Below are 20,616 nucleotides of genomic sequence, written 5' to 3'. Positions count from 1 at the left end.
AACCTCAACCCTTGGATCCGAGACCCGCAGCTTCAGAACCTACGGTTGGTGATATGGATAGATCCCAAAGAGTGTTCTCAGTGGAGACATATCCTCCTGCAGGGGAAAGGTTCCCATTGGACCCACACAGTGAGACCCTTAGTTTTATCATTCATGTCGCTTCCAGGAGTAAGCTTAAGTCTAGGGGGGGTGGATGTAGTGCCTACCCCTAGTTCACATTTTGTTTTAATTGCCAAACTCTTTTAGGCCAGTTTTATACTTGATGTTTAGTAGCATTACTTTCAGATTATTAGATGTTGTTTTACACTCAATTTATTATATGATGAGATTATTTGGTACTCTATATTTCATGCATGTATGATGATTATTCAATGTTTTCAATTATCGATGATGATTAGTTAGATGGTTTATTATCACATGTGCTTTTTTATGGATACTTACCCCATACTGCATGTGTATGGTGTGCGTGTTTGTTTTCTTTATGTATGGTGTTTCTGATGTAGTTAAGGAAGGGAGTCGTAGTCACCTGCTAGACGGGATCTACACGATGCACCACTTCCTGCCATTGTCTGTTTAGCTTAGAATATTGTGTCTGTACATGCTTGGATTTTATGCAGGTTGTAGGTACCGGGTATCGACTTCCCTGAATTGCCAGGATGAGCGTACCCTATCGCATTATCTCAATGGTAAGAGAGGGGAGATAAACTCTTAAGTCCAAATCCTAAACCCTTTAGCCAATTGTCCTAATTGATAATTAGGGCAAGTATCTGAGTTAAGTACCCTCCGAATGCATCAAATGATGTTATTTCGTGATTATAACCCTTTTGTTTGATTTAGTATGTATTTTTCTATGATGGGTTTTCGTATGTTGCTTTATGAGTCCTTGATGTATTTTCTATTAATTAAGTTTAATTAAAAGGATTAATTAATGATTTAATTTAATAGAAAATTATTATCATATTTTAATAATTGATTATATTTAATTAATTGAGAAATTAATTAAATAAAAAGAATTAAATTTGGAAATATAAATTTTAAGTATAATTTTAGAATGTGATAATATTTATTTAATTTAATAATAATATATATTTAGAGTTCGTTTTTAAATAAATGCTAAATATTATTATAAATTGAATTAATAAATATTTTATCAATTAAAGTTTCTTAAATAAATTAAAAGTGGAAAAGATATTAAATTATTAAAGGTTTCTAGATCGCATGATCTAAGCATGAGTTTAAATATAAAAGAAATTAATTAAAACGATTAATTAATAATTTAATTTAATAGAAGATTATTATGATATTTTAATATTTGATTATATTTAATTAATTGAGAAATCAATTAAATAAAAAGAATTAAATTTGGAGATAAAAGTTTAAGGATAATTTAGAACATTATAATATTTATTTAATTTAATAATAATATATTTAGAGTTCATTTTTAAATAAATGCTAAATATTATTCTTATTTAAGTTAATTAAATATTTTATCAATTAAGTTTCTAAAATAAATTAAAAAGTGAAAATATATTAATTATTAAAAGTGTAAGATTGCATGATGCGAGCATGTGTTGAAAATAAAGAAATTAATTAAAAAGATAAAATAAGAGGAAATTATAATGTTATTTTAATTTCATAAAGTGTGCATGGGATTAAAAGTAATAAAGATTACAAATAGAAGTCAAGTGGAATATTAAATAAAGTTGTTTAATAATTCAACTTAATGTGCATGAAAAGATGAATGCAAAATAAAATAAAAGATTAATAAAAGATAATTTTGAGTTAACTCAGTTGAGCAAAGAGTCCTCTCGGGTGAACGCACAATTAGTGCCCCGATTTAAGGAGAAAACTCCTTATCACAACTTTGGGGTTCATTTTTGGGGGACACGAATTTGGACCATGAATTTTGGAGACAGGAATTTTGGAGAGAGTTTTTGGAAGCAAATTTCAGCAGGAGAATTCTAAGAAAGATTTTCAGAAGAAAGTTATTGAAGAGGAGCGAGTTCTCTTACAGATTTTGGGGATTGCGTATTAGCATCAGGTTCAGGTAGGGTCTGGTATTTTCACCCCTAAATGATTTAAGAAATTTAATAGGTTCTGTCTACTTCGTGATTGTAAGAATCTTGTCTTCTTGAATGTATCATTTATTCGTTCTGGATCTTTTGCTATTCGATTTCATTTGTAATCTAGATTGAAAAACTGTTTAGGAACATCCTTCAACAAAATTAAATCGGGATTTAGAATTGTATTAAAATAGAGAAAAGAGAGAATTGGTTTGCGGAGAGTTTTGAGATTAAAAAGAAAATTCGTAGGGTTGGAATTATTTTCTCTATTAGATTGCAATTGTTAATGTTTAAAAAATAAATTAAAAAAATCTTAAAAAGAAATTCGATTGGTTCGATTTATTCCCCTATCAGATTAAATTGTAATCTTTTATATATAAATAAATAAAAGAATAATAAATAAATTTAAAAAAAAAATATATATATATATATATATATATATATAAATTTATATATATTATAATAATAAACCATATATTATTAAACCTTAATCAATATTGAAAAGAATTGTGTGTTAAATTCAGTTTATTTAAAAATTAAAAAAAAATAAAAATAAAAGTTTATAAAATAAATAAATTTATTTTTTTACTTTTTGCAAGCATAATGATAAAGTAAATTATAAAAAAAAAATTATATATATTTTTAATAGGAGTGGGGAGGGGTGGGAAACCCCACGCACCCCCCCGTACCGTTGTCGGCACCCTTTATAAGGGGCTGCGACAGCAGGTACACTGCTGCTCGCAGCAACAGTACTGCTGTTGGTGGCAGCAGCGTACTCTGCCGCTGCAGCGCTGAAAGCCGCGCGAGCTATAAACGCAGGTTGACATTAAAGTTTTTAAAAAAATTTATTATTTTTAAAATTATAAAGATTGGTAATAGTGATTTTAATATATATTAATTTTAAATTAATATTTTTAAATAATTATAATTATTAACAAGTTTAATATTATTAATAAATTTTAATATTAGATTAAATATTATATTGATAAGTTTTATTTATTAATTTAAATAACAATTCATTTTAATGTAGTTTTTGTAAATGTTAATTTATTAATTTTTGGTTAAATATTAATAAATTAATAATTAATGAAGATGTTAGATCATTAATTATTGATTATTTCAATTAAAAGTAGTTTAATTAAAATAATTAATAATAGATATTATTTGATAAAATTGTAGAATTAAATTATAGATATAATGGAAGTTATTATAGAGATGGGTTAATTATAAGAGTTAATTACGAAAACTTATCACTTGGAATGTATATGAAATTGAAACTTTACTTTTAACCCTAATGTGTATTTTTTTAAATCAAACCCAAAATATGAGCTGTATTGTTTTGTTATACTGTCTATGCTTTCGGAGTTTTTGGAGATTGTCCTAGCGTTGACCAGTTTAGGTTGTTACCAGAGGCTCGGGGATTATGTGAATGTGATGTTATGATGATTTGGTCTCGATCTTTCTTAACCCAACCATGGTAGTGTGATGGAGTGCTCTATGACATGATTGTATTTATTGTTTGTTATTGCTTCCAGTTTCCTGGTGTGAAGCTGAAGTGTATGTATATAAGATACCTGACTTAACCATTTTTGAGTCATCGATCAGTTATATTGGATAACCATTTTTGAGTCATCGATCAGTTATATTTGATAACCATTTTTGAGTCTCGATCAGTTACACTTGGATTGCTTTCGGTCGCTTGAGAGGACTGAAGTGTTTGTTAAGTTCTTGATGATGTCATGTGTTGACTTGACCATTTTGGAGTCTTTGATCAGTATTTTGATTTATCATTGATGCCATCAGTTGCTGATAGAGAACTATTGTGATCATATGATTATTATTTGATGCTTACCTGTTGCTCATGAAGAACTGATGTAATTTTGTGGCTTATCTTTTATGATGTTTTTCAGTTGCTTGTATAGGACTGAGGTGATTTTATTATGATTCTTTGATTTGTGATTTCATGAGCCTAGGGTAGGTTATCTATGTGTAGTGTCGAGAAGTGGCTTGCAATGGGGATCGGGGCCCTAAGAGGCTGCCTGGAGTAACCCATTGTAAGTTGTGTTAACAAGTGAAAACATCTCACCTAAATACTGACTTAAATGAACCTAATAAGATAATTGTATGTTCCCTCCCATGCCTTGAGTGCTAGTACAGGCTAGGATGGGGTAGAGAGAACGCTTGGTTACGACCTTGCATTCCGCAGTATGCCTCGTCAGTACGAGAGGATACTAGTGGCCGCAGGGATCACTAGGGACCCGGGATTCTTAAGGGATTGCTCGAGTAACTTCTACGTGACTTTTGTGATGACTCTTTCTCGCTTGCATAGCAGGTTTTCTACGTGTCTTTGTGGTGCCTCTGGGTCTAGATGTCTTTCTATGTTGGAACCTTTGAGTTAGTATACTTTTAGGATTTCCTAGACTTAGAGTGTACTTGTGTTTTGTGTTTGATACCTTGTTTGGGACTTGAGACTACCTCCTCAACGCGGTGGGAGTGGACCATTTAGGTTCCACGCGGTCGAGTGGTAGTGCTTTTTACTCTTACCATTGAGATCCGTCTGTGGTCACCGTGGTTGGAGCTTTCTTGGTTGGCATTTACCTTCACTATGTTCTTGGATTATTATGATGGATGGTTAGATTTTATGATAGATGTTTTATCATTATGGATGTATGGATGTATCAGGTATGTTATTAGTTTCATTTATTTTACTGTACTTTGTATCATGGATTTGAGGATGATGTATCTTTATCTTTACATATGTATATTCTTTTAAGCCTTTCATACCCTGTGACATGTACAGTGGATGATTGAGCATTCCGAATTAATTTGCCAGGAGGCATTCGGAGAAAATGTATATTATGGACATTGGACTTTCTAATTATTCTTTCATATGTATGTGGTAGTTGTTAGACTTAGAATTAATTAAATTTAAATGTGACTCAACGTCTTGGGATCCTTAAGGAATGTAACTTGTGATGTATGTTTGTTGATGATTACATGTTATTGCTTCTGCTACTATGTGTTTGATGTGTATGTTATACATTCTTACTTTAAAAAAAAAAAAAAATGTTTAGCAAACTTAGTGAAACTCTAGGTTAATTCTTTTGGATCCTTTGGCGGGGCGTTACATCTGGTATCAGAGCCCAGTTTCTACATTGGGAGCTCTGGGTATATTGGAATGCCACTAGTGTTAACTAGTTGAACAAAAATGAAAACTTTAAACTATTATGTGTATCTCTTTCAAACTGAAACTTGAAACTAGTTGAACTAAAACATAACTTAAATTGTTAGTTGCATATTTTTCATACTTCAACACTTAGACTTCAAAAACTGAAATTATACTTAAACCAAAATTATAGGCAAATTGAAAATTGAAACTAGCTTGTTTGTAAAACATGTATTTGTTGTCTATGTTTTAAAGTAGTGTACTTTTGATTATCCTTGGGTGTATTATGTTGATTTTGTTTAGAGAGTTTAGGTGATCAATTTCAATATTTGTTAGGAAGGATGCATGTTGGATCAATATGGTTTTCGGTTTATTATTAAACTAGAATTATATTGCTCTAAGTGATTTAAAGTTATATAGGTATGCTTATGATACCATCTTGTATCTGGATATTATTGTAGGATGATATCTGGGGCGAGATCTTCTGTTATAAGCCATAGCCCAGACCATGGTGAAGGCCATGGACGAGACAGAGCTATCAGTGTCCATGAGTCTATCCATGAAGAACCTATCCAAGATGGGAATAGGGAAGAGCATGTCAGTGAGCATCAGGAAGAGTACTGTAGAGAGCAACAAGTTGTCTCTGAGGAGGTTGAGCTGAGGCAAATGTTACAGACCATCATTGATCGCCTACCTCCTGTTCATGACCATGATAGAGCACATCGGGCAGGACTTGAGCATAGACCTAAGAGCATGAACTCTCGTCAAGCTCGTAATGGATGGCGTAATAAGCGCCACAAGCATTACCAGCCATATCTGGGTAATCAAGGTGTAGGTGGCAATAGGAAACCTCCTTCTGGGGGTAACCAACGGCAGGAAGGTACTTATCCTCCAGCACAGTGTGGTGGCGATGGTTCCAATGCTAGGAACTATCACAAGGTTCATCGCAACAAGCCCAACTAGTATGATCGACAGTCTCAAAGTGTTCAGCCTTATCCTAGTGGGGGTAGTTTCTTGCAGTCTAGTGCACCTAAAGTTCAGAGGAGCTTCGAGGGAGAGTGTTTAATATGTAGACAACGTGGACACAAGGTGTCTCATTATCCTCAAAGGAAACCTCAACCCTTGGATCCGAGACCCGCAGCTTTAGAACCTACGGTTGGTGATATGGATAGATCCCAAAGAGTGTTCTCAATGGAGACATATCCTCCTGCAAGGGAAAGGTTCCCATTGGACCCACATAGTGAGACCCTTAGTTTTATCATTCATGTACGCTTCCAGGAGTAAGCTTAAGTCTAGGGGGGGTGGATGTAGTGCCTACCCCTAGTTCACATTTTGTTTTAATTGCCAAACTCTTTTAGGCCAGTTTTATACTTGATGTTTAGTAGCATTACTTTCAGATTATTAGATGTTGTTTTACACTCAATTTATTATATGATGAGATTATTTGGTACTCTATATTTCATGCATGTATGATGATTATTCAATGTTTTCAATTATCGATGATGATTAGTTAGATGGTTTATTATCACATGTGCTTCTTTATGGATACTTACCCCATACTGCATGTGTATGATGTGTGTGTTTGTTTTCTTTATGTATGGTGTTTCTGATGTGGTTAAGGAAGGGAGTCGTAGTCACCTGCTAGTTGGGATCTACACGATGCACCACTTCCTGCCATTGTCTGTTTAGCTTAGAATATTGTGTCTATACATGCATGGATTTTATGTAGGTTGCAGTTACCGGGTATCGACTTCCCTGAATTGCCAGGATGAGCGTACCCTATCGCATTATCTCAATGGTAAGAGAGGGGAGATAAACTCTTAAGTCCAAATCCTAAACCCTTTAGCCAATTGTCCTAATTGATAATTAGGGCAAGTATCTGAGTTAGGTACCCTCCGAATGCATCAAATGATGTTATTTCGTGATTATAACCCTTTTGTTTGATTTAGTATGTATTTTTCTATGATGGGTTTTTGTGTGTTGCTTTATGAGTCCTTGATGTATTTTCTATTAATTAAGTTTAATTAAAAGGATTAATTAATGATTTAATTTAATAGAAAATTATTATGATATTTTAATAATTGATTATATTTAATTAATTGAGAAATTAATTAAATAAAAAGAATTAAATTTGGAAATATAAATTTTAAGTATAATTTTAGAATGTGATAATATTTATTTAATTTAATAATAATATATATTTAGAGTTCGTTTTTAAATAAATGCTAAATATTATTATAAATTGAATTAATAAATATTTTATCAATTAAAGTTTCTTAAATAAATTAAAAGTGGAAAAGATATTAAATTATTAAAGGTTTCTAGATCGCATGATCTAAGCATGAGTTTAAATATAAAAGAAATTAATTAAAATGATTAATTAATAATTTAATTTAATAGAAGATTATTATGATATTTTAATATTTGATTATATTTAATTAATTGAGAAATCAATTAAATAAAAAGAATTAAATTTGGAGATAAAAGTTTAAGGATAATTTAGAACATTATAATATTTATTTAATTTAATAATAATATATTTAGAGTTCATTTTTAAATAAATGCTAAATATTATTGTTATTTAAGTTAATTAAATATTTTATCAATTAAGTTTCTAAAATAAATTAAAAAGTGAAAATATATTAATTATTAAAAGTGTAAGATTGCATGATGCGAGCATGTGTTGAAAATAAAGAAATTAATTAAAAAGATAAAATAAGAAGAAATTATAATGTTATTTTAATTTCATAAAGTGTGCATGGGATTAAAAGTAATAAAGATTAAAAATAGAAGTCAAGTGGAATATTAAATAAAGTTGTTTAATAATTCAACTTAATGTGCATGAAAAGATGAATGCAAAATAAAATAAAAGATTAATAAAAGATAATTTTGAGTTAACTCAGTTGAGCAAAGAGTCCTCTCGGGTGAACGCACATTTAGTGCCTCGATTTAAGGAGAAAACTCCTTATCACAACTTTGGGGTTCATTTTTGGGGGACACGAATTTGGACCATGAATTATGGAGACAGGAATTTTGGAGAGAGTTTTTGGAAGCAAATTTCAGAAGGAGAATTCTAGGAAAGATTTTCAGAAGAAAGTTATTGAAGAGGAGCGAGTTCTCTTATAGATTTTGGGGATTGCGTATTAGCATCAGGTTCAAGTAGGGTCTGGTATTTTCACCCCTAAATGATTTAAGAAATTTAATATGTTCTATCTACTTCGTGATTGTAAGAATCTTGTCTTCTTGAATGTATCATTTATTCGTTCTGGATCTTTTGCTATTCGATTTCATTTGTAATCTAGATTGAAAAACTGTTTAGGAACATCCTTCAACAAAATTAAATCGAGATTTAGAATTGTATTAAAATAGAGAAAAGAGAGAATTGGTTTGCAGAGAGTTTTGAGATTAAAAAGAAAATTCGTAGGGTTGGAATTATTTTCTCTATTAGATTGCAATTGTTAATGTTTAAAAAATAAATAAATAAAATCTTAAAAAGAAATTCGATTGGTTCGATTTATTCCCCTATCAGATTAAATTGTAATCTTTTATATATAAATAAATAAAAGAATAATAAATAAATTTAAAAATATATATATATTATAATAATAAACCATATATTATTAAACCTTAATCAATATTGAAAAGAATTGTGTGTTAAATTCAGTTTATTTAAAAAAATTTTTTAAAAAAAAAAAAAGTTTATAAAATAAATAAATTTATTTTTTTACTTTTTGCAAGCATAATGATAAAGTAAATTATAAAAAAAAAATTATATATATTTTTAATAGGAGTGGGGAGGGGTGGGAAACCCCACGCACCCCCCCATACCGCTGTCGGCACCCTTTATAAGGGTCTGCGGCAGCAGGTACACAGCTGCTCGCAGTAGCAGTACTGCTGTCGGCGGCAGCAGCGTACTCTGTCGCTGCAGCGTTGAAAGCCGCGTGGGCTATAAACGCAGGTTGACATTAAAGTTTTTTTTAAAATTTATTATTTTTAAAATTATAAAGATTGGTAATAGTGATTTTAATATATATTAATTTTAAATTAATATTTTTAAATAATTATAATTATTAACAAGTTTAATATTATTAATAAATTTTAATATTAGATTAAATATTATATTGATAAGTTTTATTTATTAATTTAAATAATAATTCATTTTAATGTAGTTTTTGTAAATGTTAATTTATTAATTTTTGGTTAAATATTAATAAATTAATAATTAATGAAGATGTTAGATCATTAATTATTGATTATTTCAATTAAAAGTAGTTTAATTAAAATAATTAATAATAGATATTATTTGATAAAATTGTAGAATTAAATTATAGATTTAATGGAAGTTATTATAGAGATGGGTTAATTATAAGAGTTAATTACGAAAACTTATCACTTGGAATGTATATGAAATTGAAACTTTACTTTTAACCCTAATGTGTATTTTTTTAAATCAAACCCAAAATATGAGCTGTATTGTTTTGTTATACTGTCTATGCTTTTGGAGTTTTTGGAGATTGTCCTAGCGTTGACCAGTTTAGGTTGTTACTAGAGGCTCGGGGATTATGTGAATGTGATATTATGATGATTTGGTCTCGATCTTTCTTAACCCAACCATGGTAGTGTGATGGAGTGCTCTATGACATGATTGTATTTATTGTTTGTTATTGCTTCCAGTTTCCTGGTGTGAAGCTGAAGTGTATGTATATAAGATACCTGACTTAACCATTTTTGAGTCATCGATCAGTTATATTGGATAACCATTTTTGAGTCATCGATCAGTTATATTTGATAACCATTTTTGAGTCTCGATCAGTTACACTTGGATTGCTTTCGGTCGCTTGAGAGGACTGAAGTGTTTGTTAAGTTCTTGATGATGTCATGTGTTGACTTGACCATTTTGGAGTCTTTGATCAGTATTTTGATTTATCATTGATGCCTTCAGTTGCTGATAGAGAACTGTTGTGATCATATGATTATTATTTGATGCTTACCTGTTGCTCATGAAGAACTGATATAATTTTGTGGCTTATCTTTTATGATGTTTTTCAGTTGCTTGTATAGGACTGAGGTGATTTTATTATGATTTTTTGATTTGTGATTTCATGAGCCTAGGGTAGGTTATCTATGTGTAGTGTCGAGAAGTGGCTTGCAATGGGGATCGAGGCCCTAAGAGGCTGCCTGGAGTAACCCATTGTAAGTTGTGTTAACAAGTGAAAACATCTCACCTAAATACTGACTTAAATGAACCTAATAAGATAATTGTATGTTCTCTCCCATGCCTTGAGTGCTAGTACAGGCTAGGATGGGGTAGAGAGAACGCTTGGTTACGACCTTGCATTTCGCAGTATGCCTCGTCAGTACGAGAGGATACTAGTGGCCGCAGGGATCACTAGGGACCCGGGATTCCTAAGGGATTGCTCGGGTAACTTCTACGTGACTTTTGTGATGACACTTTCTTGCTTGCATAGCAGGTTTCCTACGTGTCTTTGTGGTGCCTCTGGGTCTAGATGTCTTTCTATGTTGGAACCTTTGAGTTAGTATACTTTTAGGATTTCCTAGACTTAGAGTGTACTTGTGTTTTGTGTTTGATACCTTGTTTGGGACTTGAGACTACCTCCTCGGCGTGGTGGGAGTGGACCATTTAGGTTCCACGCAGTTGGGTGGTAGTGCTTTTTACTCTTACCATTGAGATCCGTCTGTGGTCACCGTGGTTGGAGCTTTCTTGGTTGGCATTTACCTTCACTATGTTCTTGGATTATTATGATGGATGGTTAGATTTTATGATAGATGTTTTATCATTATGGATGTATGGATGTATCAGGTATGTTATTAGTTTCATTTATTTTACTGTACTTTGTATCATGGATTTGAGGATGATATATCTTTATCTTTACATATGTATATTCTTTTAAGCCTTTCATACCCTGTGACATGTACAGTGGATGATTGAGTTTTCCAAATTAATTTGCCAGGAGGCATTCGGAGAAAATGTATATTATGGACATTGGACTTTCTAATTATTCTTTCATATGTATGTGGTAGTTGTTAGACTTAGAATTAATTAAATTTAAATGTGACTCAACGTCTTGGGATCCTTAAGGAATGTAACTTGTGATGTATGTTTGTTGATGATTACATGTTATTGCTTCCGCTACTATGTGTTTGATGTGTATGTTATACATTCTTACTTTAAAAAAAAAAAAAATGTTTAGCAAACTTAGTGAAACTCTAGGTTAATTCTTTTGGATCCCTTGGCGGGGCGTTAAAGTTTGACTCCTAATTAGTATATGAAAAGTAAATTAGTAGAGCTTGATTCAACTAAGAGTTCCCAAGTATTTCCATCATAGTTCAAGAGAGATGAAAAAATCACAATTGAAACAAAGCTAGACTCTTCAGAGGGAAAACTGATAGTGCATTGATAGAACACCCTAACAGCAGATATAAAATCTTAAATTTCATTCCTAACAACATTGAAAAATTGAATGAACAATTCATCAAAAACAAATTGAATGAACAAAAACCTAAATTGAATTTAGTTTTCTTGAATGGTTTATAGATGATTTCAACAATCTACAACAAGTCCAGTCCAAATCATATTTTTTGAATAGCTCTAGAGTTGGTTTGACATTCTTTTAAGAAAGCAATTGTGTAGAAAGTGTCGTGATTTTGTAATAATAAATATTGCTTTCAATAAATGGAAGGTGTATAGCTCTTGAGTAGTTTTCTGTACAACCACACATCTGTGAGGTTTGCCGATACAGTGGGCATGTGAGGAGGATGATTTCTTCATAATTAGGAAATATTTATCAGCAGGATGAATACTTGTTAAATAGAGATGTTACACTGGAGTACTGTAAAGTGATAAAAGAGAAGTGGTTTTAAGGCTTCTAACTGCTATTTCTAAATATGTGACGGGGTTTTTCTATTCGAAAAGATCTGTAATTTTGATGGAAACCGTGTTGCATTTCTATTTCAATAATAGATAATAGACAAGCTAATTTTCTGGTGGATTTAGTGTATCCAACACTGCAGGATTTTTTAAACTAACAGAAAAGGACAAAGCTAACCTAATAGGATTTCTCTTAGGTGGGTTAGGAAGCGGATAAATGTTAAGTAGCAACCACTTAATCAGATTTCTTGTAACTGGGTTAGAGAAGGGGTAAAAGGTACCCAGCAACCACTTATCTAATTTCTTTCAGTTGGATTAGAGAGGGGTTAAAACTTACCAGCAACCACATAATCTGATTTCTTTTAGCTGAGTTGTAGATGGAGAAAAGAGAAGCGGCACTCACATTGTTCTATTTTTCATATGAAGAACAGGAACGGGAAATCTGTGGGGCATATTTGGGATTTATGTTCTGTATGTTCTGCTGACACTTGGTGAGAAATGATACACCTTTGGTTTGAGAAAACTTGTCTTAGAACCTAGCTATCTGTCATCTTCTCCCAACACTTAGTTCCAAAAGTAATCTTGAATGTGGAGCAAGGATAGGTTGATAGTACTGAATAGGCATAGGCAGAGGTTTAGCATGGTAGACTCTTTCGTTCATTATTTGGTAAGATCCCACACATACCAGGATGATACGAGGACGGCTGGGGGCATAAGCAACATTATGTACTTCTGCTTGGAGCCAACAGGGAGCTTTCTAGCCAGTGGTGTATGTGTTCTACTTATGTTTTTTGCAACGCTGCAGGCATCACACATTGAGGGCATTTTTTTCCTCGATTTGAAATATTTGAAAAATATCAAGCAAACCCTAATTGGGCGAGAGTTATCAGGCACAGACAATTAAACCAAAAGTACCAATTATGAAGCAAGAGAAGGCCAGTAATGTGAAGCATACAGTCCTATGATACTTTGCTAGATGGAGAAATACTGACACAATAAAGAGATCAATATAAACCAATGGGCTAGAAAACCAGAAACTCTAATGGTGTGAATTGTTTAGAAGCACCAGAACAAAAAACAAGGGTTAGAATACCTCTCAGCAGCCTCCACAAACACATCGGTCTATTCCTCTCACCGGTACAACAAACATATCCTGCACAGAAGAAGCTCATCTAGTTCTGTTTTGTAATCGCCACAGGGGTTTGCTACACTCCGAAGATAAAGGCACGCGTCACACCTGCATGAAGGAGGGAAGGCCATAGCAAGCAGCTAGTGCTTTTGGTAATCCCCTAGCAACGACTGGCCCTAAACCTCGTTCTATGGAAAAGCCTGAAAAAACCTTTATGAGGTCCTGTCATCCACCTCGGTTCTCCCCTCTTCTCTAGCCTCGATTTTCGATTATCCCCTCTTCTCTCGCGTTGATTGTTGTGAATATCTGAATATCCCCTGCTAGTGATTAAACGTCAAGTAGCTTCAGCCATGGTAGAAGAATAAGATAGGGCAGGAACTAAACATGCGGCCATAGAGATTGGATGTATAAAAATGTTTTAATAACGAGTTAACGGTGAACTCTAGGCAATAGTTTCCTGCACGGCAGGAACTAATAAGATCTGTGTTGTTGATTCCCCAATCAAATTCAATCAAATATATGTGAGATTGTTCTTGAGCTTGATCAATGTGTTATATAAGAATGACTTCATTTTCTTTCAGATTCCCATATGCCTCAGAAGTGCATGAACTATGGAGTATCATAGGTTGGATTTATATTTATAATTTCGAGAACAAATTCAAATGATCAAAATGTATTAGTTTCCCTCTTAATTTTATTTTGTTTTCTCTTTGGTCACCTTCTATTATACAATTATGTATAAGATCTACTTTTTCATTTTCTTATCCTTATTATTTCCACTTACCATCGGTTCAATCTTATATTTATTTTCCCTCAGGCTAGTAGGAACAAGCTCTGATGCCACTTGTAATGTTCCTTTTTTATTGTCCTTCACGTTGCTCTTAGTTTCCTTTATAATACCTTATACAGCTAGCATCCACATCATCGAGTGTTGTTACAATAACTTCAAAGCCAAATGTGAATTCCAATGAATGTCTTGTACCACCTCAGTACCAGTCCTATCACACCCTATGCCCACATCTCAACTGTGATTGGAGTACTTTGTACTTGCAATGACTTTTATCCTTATACTCTCTATGCTTGTATTCACCGATGGGATGTCATTGTCTCTAATGAAGCCACTGTATGAAGCTCTTGACCAATGTAATGGTCATTAAAAAAGGATTATTATTTGTTTCTATGCTTCTTGATATCTTATAAGTTATTATGGACCATTGATCCTAATGAGAGACTGAATGTTTTCAACTCTAATGTGTTGGATGCTATATTTATTTCTAATTTTATAATCCTTAGGATTATATGCAATTGATTAGGGCAAAGAGTGATTCAATCTAATTGAACAATTCTAAAAACATAATATTCTGAATAGAAACCTGACTCTGTTAGATTGTGTCATTGCCGAATCCTTTGCTTCTCTTCCTTCTTTTCTTTCAATTATATCATTTAAAATTCCATTTCCTAATCCATTATTATTAAGGTTGGCAGAGTATGGTTGACAATGCAACAACCTCTATTGAATTTGATGCCTTCCCATGCTGGTTCTAAGAGAATCATCATTAGGTTTCCTATATCGGTTGCTTGTTATGCATAATTGTATTGTGGATATATATTTGCTTGCACACTTATGCTTCGAATTTCATCCACTAACAACAGAAACTAGGTCAAGCACAAAGATTGGTTCACATAGGTAGCAGACTTAATATACTAGCTTTATACTAATCCCTGAGTAGTTTCGTATATACTATCACCTTAGTAAACATATGAGGTGATTTCTTTCATCTCCTAAAGTGCTGGCCAAAAGTATTTGCTTTACAACTTTCACAAATTGGTTAATAGATGGGGCTGGCATGCACATGCACTCTGCACCATTTATTATTCGCAAAGCATTCTCTCCAATAATTTTAAGTCCTTTGGGTTTTTGGATTTTTATCCAACTGTATAGCTTCTTTTATACACTAATTTCCTTGACTTTCCACTTAATACTTTCCACAGGATGGTAGGAGAGATACTCTGATACCACTTGTAATGTCCCCAATTAGGACATTAGATTTTTAATTCCCACTATGTATATAATTTCTATTTTCCTTTGTGATGATCCCTACAGGAATGTTATTATTATTATATATATATATATATATATATATATATATATATATATATATATATATATATATATATATATATATATATATATATATATATATATATATATATATATATATATATATATATATATATATATATGAGTCATGTCCTTTCATAATATATTATATTAATAATAATTATAGTATATTAATAATAATATAATTATATTAATTATATATTTATAAGCTTAGTTATATTAATATATATCAACTATATATATTATATTATAATACTTTATTAATATAGTATTACTATATTAAAATATATCTTAATGATAATATCATTATTTATTATATTATTATATTATTTCATTCGTATTTTCATATTACTATTATAATACGATATAATATGATATTATTATATGATTATAATATAATATTACTTATAAAATATTATTATTATTAATATTACATTATATATAATATTTTATAATTTAAATTATTTGCCAAAATGGGGATATCACAAGAGGGTCCATACCCGAGGCAAGATATGGTGTGATTTGCGTCAATCCCTAATGATGGGCCTTTATAAATCTTGACAAACATTTTTCTAGAAAAACTATGAAAAGGGGATCAGGGTTCATGAGGAGACTATTTATTATTTTAGGTTAACATGTGTAATCAAAACACAATTGCCATTATTATTAATAAGTTTTCTCTTTAGGAAACAAAAGGTTTCTATCTTGGTTCTTTGTGTATTCCACTCGCTTTCTCTAGTAGCCTTGCTAAGGATATAATAGAAGTTGTGGCTGATTTAGAATAACTGAGAGGGGGTGGGGGTGAATCAATTACTCAAGGTCCATAAGTACCACTTGAAAAATTAAATATAAAACATTCTTTATTCTACTTATCTTATTGTTTCTTGGTCTCGACTGTATCGATAAACAAAATTACTATCCCAAACATAACATACTTTTCTGAATATAAATTGTAAAATATATAAAGAATTCGACACAAATTTGACACTAGGATTTTATGTAGAAACCCAATTTGCAAAAAACCACTAGCAACATGTCACCACTTTTTCACTCTTTCAAAGTGAGCTCTATTAGGAGCCAACCTTGTTAAAGCTTTACAATACACATTGTAAAATGTGACCCAATTAGAGGATTTAATCACCCTATTAGGAGTGGCCTTGTCAGAGGAATTTGATCATTCCATTTAGAATGCCACCTTGTTAAAGGATTTACATAGACTATTAAGCCCTTTAAATGATTGTTAGGTCAACCTCTGTTAAAAGGATTTCAATACAAATTATTTATAATGATTAGAAAAAAAACAATAGGGTTTTGAGATCTGTATTATTACAACTCACTTTGCAAGTTCAAATGACTATTTGGTTCATGTGTTGATTCATTGATATGATCTTCATTGTCATCTTTGTTCTTGATTTGCTTGGCAACCCTTCAAGCAATCAATCTTCTCCTTTCTACAATACTTAAGGCTTCTGCTCATATTCGCTTATCAATATCAAAAGCATTTGCATAAGTAATCTACCATAGATTCACATCCACTCTCACATGCTTGTGTTTCTCTGATCAACCTTCTTATGCATTCTCCTCACACATACACACATTCATTCAGCTCTATACCTCTTTAAATAGATAACTCTTGCTTTTCCATTTTCCATGATCACCGTAGATCTTAGGGTTTACGATTGGGTTCAACATGATTCGTTGTATCTGTCCATTTTTTTGATCTTCCTTAGAAACTTCTTTGCAATTCTTCTGCTAGGTATTTACGTAATGCTCAACTTTCATTTAATGATCAAACTCATCAATCTTATCTTCAAGATGGTTTACATCTCCCAAGAAATCAACTAAGTCTGTTGGGAATCACTATTTCCTCAAATTCATTCTCAATAATGTTACTCAAAAATCACTAAGTTTTGACACTCAGTCATCACTTAACACTCATATGTTGTAAAACTTTCTAGCTCAGCATTGACTAACTTGCTTAGTCGATACTATATCTTAGTCAACACTATATTTTCTCAGCACTTACTATGACTCAATTGACACTAGCATCACTCAACATTACTTAACCATTTTCTCTATTGCTTTTTAGCTTAAATTTCTTGATATAAAAATCATTTTGTCTCATCAAAGTCTATCTTATAAAATTTCCATTATAGCTTCCTTAAAATAACTCAACCTTTCCTCTAGGTGCTATTGTTATGAGAAATTTCTCAAATCCTCTTCATCAATCAAATAGATATGACATTTGATTAGTTAGCAATATGTCTTATCAATATATTTGACATAATGAAAGAACAACAATTGCTTCAATTATAAGTTTCCAATAGTTATTAAATAGATTCATTAAGACCAACATTCACCATGTATACCACAAGAGAAACTAAGTGACAGAAAACCTTGCTTCTAGCAATAAGAAGATCTAGGAAATGGAGTATGATCTTCCAACGGTAATTTCAATGCCAGTTCAAAAAGAAAAGCTTCTAACATGCAATAATGACCATTTTGAGAAATTGGTTTGTGGGAGTTGGATTTATGATAGAGCCTTTCAAGGTGAGGGGTTATTTTATGTTGATTTTAAATTAGAACACCTTTTCAATTAATATCATAACTATGATTCTTTATGACAAGAGAGGACCCATAACCCTAGGCAAGATAAGGTGTGATTGTCTTCAATCCCTAACGATGGGCCTTTATTACTCTCGATGAACATTTTTCTAGAAAATTATGAATTTGGGGACTGGGTTTCATGAGGAGAATATTTATTATTTTAGGTTCACATGTGTAAATCATAAGTGTAATCAAAACATAATTGCCACTATTATTAATCAATTTTATCTTCAGGAAAATAAAGCTTTTTGTATTGGTTCTTTGTGAATTTTGCTTGGTTTCTCTAGTAGCCTTACTGAGGAGATAATAGAAGCTGTGGATGATTTAGTGATTGATCTTGGTGATGATGAAGCTATAGAGAATTCCAACACTCAGATTGAACTACCCAAAGTCGAAGATGATATTAGGAAGGATAAAGAGGCTTGGACATATTTGAGGGAAGAGGTCTTAATTCCATTTATGGAATGCATTGAAGGTAATGATGAGAAAGCTTCATGGCAATTTATAGAATCTTGGAAGAAATGTTGGGTGACTATGAATGGAGTCTCGTTTGAAGTTACTAAGGAGTCAGTATGCATGCTATTGATCTAGTTTTAGATGGAACCAACTAGAGAAAGCAATTGAGCATTGTAGATGTGATAACCCTGAGGAAGTTTTTCAACCCAACGAGGGTCTTGTTCTTTTTTGTGCTGGTTTATCTTGTAAGGAATTGATAGAACTCTATGATATGGTCTTCTATGTGATTATGAGGTATATCATCATAGAAGATAAGTATAAGGTGATTTACTATTATCATTTTCTCATTCTCAACCACTTTAGGAATAGGGAAAGAGATTCTTTTCCTCACCTTCTTCTGTATTCTACAAAGGATTGTGTTTGAAAAGTGTGCAAAAAGAAAGAAGAAGGCAAGAGATTCATCATATACAATCAATCCTTAATTTTTTTTTCCTATTTAATTTATACGAAGGCTTTAACCCTTATATTCCTAGCCTAATCCCTTCCCCACCCAAGATCATTGATGTTTCCCATACTTTTGTTGGAAATCTAATTGAAAAGCTCATTGTTGAGAGTGGGAGATTGTTGTTAAAGGAATGTTTTCAATCATTGTTTTTTCATTGATGTCAAACTTGCTATTTGTAGGAATGACATTTGCTTATAAGATCCAAAGTACTATCACTTAGTTGATTAATGAAAAGCATTTGATCAACAAGATGTAACAAGAGCACCTAAAGAAAAGGTTGAGTTATGATGTTGTAATGAAGTGAAAGGATCAGTTAAGACAATGGTTAAATGATGTATTGATAACATACTCAAAGATACAGAGGTTTGTCACACTTAGAAACATTGGAGGAAGAAGTTGTAACAAGGTTGACTGTAAAGCTTAAACTAAGATCAATAGTGGATGTCAAGCAAGTTAGTTGAAGCCAAGAAAATTCTTAGTTGGAGCTGAGTAACAAGAAATTTTAGTGTGTCCTAAGTGATCTTCAGGTGTCGAGTGAAGATCAGGTCTTAATTGGTGCCGAGTGATCTTCAAGTGCCAAGCATCAGGAAAAACATAGTTGATGCCGAGTAACACAGTATGTGCTGAGCACCAATATTTCAATAGTGCCAAGCTGCTGTATTATTTTAAATGATGAAGATTTTCCAAATTTGAGCCGACAAAGTGGTTACCTTGAATTTTGTGAACAAGTTGGAAGATAAGGATGATGAGTTGGTGGCACAGAATTCTATGTAAACCATTTTTGAGTGAATTCAAGAGGATTATTCAAGAAGTTTCTAGAGGAAACAAAATATGGATTAGATGCAATAAATCCTACCTAATCTAAGCGAATTGAAATTAAAGAATGGAAGGATCAAGCAGGAAAAGAACTCCAAGACTTCTATTTAAGGAGTCATAGACCAAGAAGCAAATGCTACTAATATTGTTGCTGCTAAAGTGGAAAAACTGTGAAGTGGTTAGAAGGGTGTAAAGGTGGGACATCTAGGAGAAGGAAGAGCACAGTGGTTGTACTTTTATAAGTGGTCATGAAGAGATGATTGCACTGGTACATTGAGCAAGGAGACTCAAGGAGACTAAGCTTGAAAGGAGGGCAAGCTATCAAGAGTTGCAAAGATTGAAAGCCAGACAATGGTATGAGCTGAGAAGTGATATGAGATTTGCAAGTTAAGTTGTATGTTGTATTCAGGTCAAGATTTTCTAATACTCTCTAGCAATTGTATTGGATATGAAAATCCTATGGACTTAGGTTGGTTTAATAGCCATTTGTAAGTCCTTTAACAAGGTCACATTTGACAGTGTGTTGTAAGCCTTTAATAGGGCAGGCCTTTCACAGGGCATCACTTCAGAAGAGTGAGAATTGAGTAGTATGTTACTGGTGGTTTTTCCCAAATTGGGTTTTGACATAAATTACTATGTTATGGGTTGATTTCTTACGTGTTATGCTTGCATACTAATTTACAGTAACATGCTGGTTAGAATAATTAAAGCTTGGATGAATGAATGGTTGAAAGGGCTCACTATACTTAGTGAAAAGGACATTTGGGCCTTGAATAACTGATTCACCACCACCCCACGCTCCCCCCCCCCGTAAGTTATTTTAAAGCATTTTTAACAACTTTGTCCCTTTTTGCAAAAATCCA

Source organism: Cupressus sempervirens, chromosome 5, assembly GCF_028749045.1.
Source record: "Cupressus sempervirens isolate cs-2001-9-10 chromosome 5, ASM2874904v1, whole genome shotgun sequence".
In the NCBI taxonomy this organism is placed as follows: Eukaryota; Viridiplantae; Streptophyta; class Pinopsida; order Cupressales; family Cupressaceae; genus Cupressus; species Cupressus sempervirens.
This window is presented reverse-complemented; position numbering follows the sequence as displayed.